A 3,978-nucleotide genomic window follows, 5' to 3' on the forward strand; every position below is an offset into this window, starting at 1 on the left:
AAGGGGAATGACCAGAAGGATTTCATGTTGTTTTGGGAAAACCTGTGACTTTCAGAAAATTATGGCAGCGAAGATAAGAACTCTGACTCTGAAGATGACCAGGACCACTTGACAATACTTTAGTCAGGCTTCCTGAAATGCTTTTCTTAACTATGTCTTGACTGTGGATTTCTGTGTCCAGTTTTGCCTGGCTTTACTATGAAACCTGCTTAATCAAGTTAGTGAGAATTTTTACCCTTGAACTTTGATCACAGTCAATATTTGACCCATTTTATTAAACCTGCTATCTCCCAGGTAAAATATGATCACACTGTCCTGCCTTTATCAAGAATCCTCTAGAGACTTGCAAGAATCCTCCTGAACTTGAAGGCTCCTCATAGTCCTTTTTCATCCAGTCAACCTCACCACCGTTTTGGGCATAAATCTCCATTTTACCATCTGTATTTGGAGCTGAACTGAGCTTCCAAGGATGCCTCAAATACCAAAAGTGAGATTCACATTTTTTAAAAATAAATAGTACTTATATTTGAAGTGTGATTATCAAGCTCACATCTCCAGGAGTATAATTCATACCTGAACGATCTTATCTATCATAGACATTTTATACTTAAGTCACCTCAGAGCATTTGATGCTTAATGACATGAGTCTGTACTTTAGACTACACATGAGCAACTTTAAGCAAGGAAACTGTCAAACGTTGGGACAAAACGTGAAAACTATGGCCCTAAATTGTACAGAAAAGAGACTCACTTACATGACGGGGGTGGGAAAACACAGAAGAGTCTTGACTGAGCTCAGTGGGATTGCATGTGTGCCTGGTGTCAAGCACTGAGGCCTTGTAAATGGCCCTGGATGACTGTGAAGGAAACAGCACTTTTCGTTGGTGATGCAGGTAAATTTTACGAAGTATGTGAATGTACAAATATGTAATTCATGATTAATGAGGTCAATGCATGTGCAGTATTGGGCTTTCTGTCATCAGAATCTATTACACTGAAAACTGATGGACTCAGTCTCTTTGTGCCCTTTGACAGAAAGCTGGAGAGGTGGCTCTTCCTTATATATCTAAAAAAGGAATAAATTACTCAATATTACAATCACCTGGGTGTTCTGAGGACAATAACCAGTGTCAAGAACGTCAGACTAACTTGATAATTATGTGTTGCTAGAGTGTCTTCAATAATTTAAAAAAAAACAAACAAGCAACAGCAGTTCCTGACTATAACTAATATTTTCTGAAAGCAATATAGACCACAGCAATCAAAGGCTAGAATAGAGGGTCTCTAGTAGAGCTGAAGGGCAGGCAAAGAATCCAGGGATTCTAACCACAAACTCCTCCAGCCCCTCTGCACCTGTTCCTGGGCTCAGTACTGTACTTGGTGGGTTCTGACGGCGCTTGCTCCTTGGAGGAAAACTTATGACCAACCTAGATAGCATATTAAAAAGCAGAGACATTACTTTGCCAACAAACATCCACCTAGTCAAAGCTATGGTTTTTCCATTAGTCATTTATGTATGTGAGAGTTGGACTATAAGAAAGGTGAGTGCCAAAGAATTGATACTTTTGAACTGTGGTGTTGGAGAAGACTCTTGAGAGTCCCTTGGACAGCAAGGAGACCCAACCAGTCCATCCTAAAGGAGATCAGTCCTGAATATTCATTGGAAAGACTGATGCTGAAGCTGAAACTCCAATACTTTGGCCACCTGATGCGAAGAACGGACTCATTGGAAAAGACCCTAATGCTGGGAAAGATTGGAGGAAGGAGGAGAAGGGGACTATAGAAGAGGAGATGGTTGGATGGCTTCACCAACTCAGTGGACATGAGTTTGAGTAGCTCTGGGAGTTGGTGATGGACAGGGAAGCCTGGCGTGCTGCAGTCCATGGGGTCGCAAAGAGTTGGATATGACTGAGAGATTGAACTGAACTGAACTGAGCACCCCCACGTGGTCATGGAGCCCCCTGCAGAGAGGTTTGTGTCTGGGCTCACACTGACTTCCCCTCACTGTGTCTCTTGCACAGTAATTCATGGCCGTGTCCTCCGAGGTCAGAGAGCTCAGCTTTAGGAAGAACTTGTTCTTGGACGTGTCCCTGGAGATAGAGGTGCGTCTCTAGAGGGATGGGCTGTAGTAAGTGCTGCCACCTGAACTGAAGGCTCCCATCCACTCTCATCCCTTCTGTGGGGGCTGCTGAATCCAACTCCAGTAGTAACCATGGGTGACGGAGTAACCAGAGATGGCACAGGCGAGGGAGGGGGTCAGTGAGGGCTTCACTAGGCCTGGGCCCGACTCCTGCAACTGCACCTGGGACAGGACCCCTGGGGGCAAGGAGAGTCAGTCCTAGTCAGTCACCTGCTGCCATAGCCATCCCCACAGACCTGTGTCTGCACCTGAGACCCTCACCTTGGGCAGTTGTCACCAGGCAGAGGAGAAGACCCCACAGCCTCACCTTCTTTTACACCACAGCTCTGCCTTCCCTGAGACCTCAGCCCTATGTGAGGAGCGAGCTGTGAGCTCCCACAGCCCAGGGCTGGGTTTGACCCCTGAGCTTGAACATGAATTTGCATGTAGGGGAGAACCCTGTCCTTATAAGTTTGGAGAAGCCAAGGTCAGTCCCCCTGTGATCCTTCTGGGTCCTTGTGCACAGTTCTTGAACCCACATGGCATAAGTCTGCGATGGGAGAGCAGTTCATATGTGAAGTTGATCATGATCAAACAATGGGCCCAACTTTCGAAGTATAAGAATCATTGCTGAACTAGAAGTGTAGATCCCATTGTTTCAATTCCATGGATCATTTGTAGCTTTTACAATGAATCAATATTATATTTGAAGACGTTCTTACACCCAGGAATCATTCCACGCACTCTAAATTGTGCCATATTTTATAAACATTATTTCTTTTAAAATTATGTTTTGACATCAACACTGATATGAAAATAATAAATAAAAGATCATCCTCCGCACAGCCTGGCTCAGGTCCATTGGGTCCTGCAGGTTGCAGAGCAGGTGCTGCCTTCCATCTCAGTCCAGCTCAGCCAACAGGTAAGGCCAGGTGAGTTCCCGCTTCTGTGAGACTGGGTCAGGCCATGCACCGCACACAAGGCTTTAGACACACTTGTCCCTGTTACTTCTAGCTTCTCCCGGAGCAGTACAGCCCCCTCCCACAGAAGGGCCATTCAGGAGGGATTCTCAGGTTTCTTGATCCACAGAAGCTCTGGGGCCTGGAGACATCTTCTCCCAAGAATGAAAGTGAATGTAAAAGTTGCTCAGTGTGTCTGACTCTTTGCGACCTCATGGACTATACAGTCCATGGAAATCTCCAGGCTAGAACACTGGAGTGGGTAGCCTTTCCCTTCTCCAGGGTATCTTCCCAATCCAGGGATCGAACCCAGGTCTCCATTGCAGGCGGATTCTTTACCAGCTGAGCCCCCAGGGAAGCCCTAGAACACTGGAGTGGGTAGCCCATCCCAGGAGCTTATCTCTGGGCCTTCAGACATTCTGAGATGTGTGTCCAAGGTGACCTGACTCTATTCAGAGCAAAGTCTACTTAGAACCTGAGATGCTGGTGTCCACCTGACAGGCCTGGGAGAAAGGAAATCTGGGATCTGATTTCCAGAGAAAGGGATGTGAGCTGAGTGACGGGCCTAAGAGCTCAAACGGGAGGAGAAAATCAACCTGAGAGAAACAGCTGCACCTCTTATCGCTGAGCTGAGAGGGAGACCAGGATGTGAGTTCAACAACAGGGTAAGTGGTTCGGCACACATGTCTCAAAAAGTGGGCAACCATAAAGGGGGATGCTACAATTTTATGAATTACATGTGAACAGTGTGTATCAGATACGACTCTCTCTATGAATTGTATTGTTTTAGAATCCTCATAGAAATGGACCACACAACCCTGTTCCCCTAGCAGCCGAGTTGTCTAACAGTTGTTACTTGGTCACTTGTCATCCTTGGAGTCACATATGTCACATTTAACT

This window comes from Cervus canadensis, chromosome 17, assembly GCF_019320065.1.
Source record: "Cervus canadensis isolate Bull #8, Minnesota chromosome 17, ASM1932006v1, whole genome shotgun sequence".
Classification (NCBI taxonomy): domain Eukaryota; kingdom Metazoa; phylum Chordata; class Mammalia; order Artiodactyla; family Cervidae; genus Cervus; species Cervus canadensis.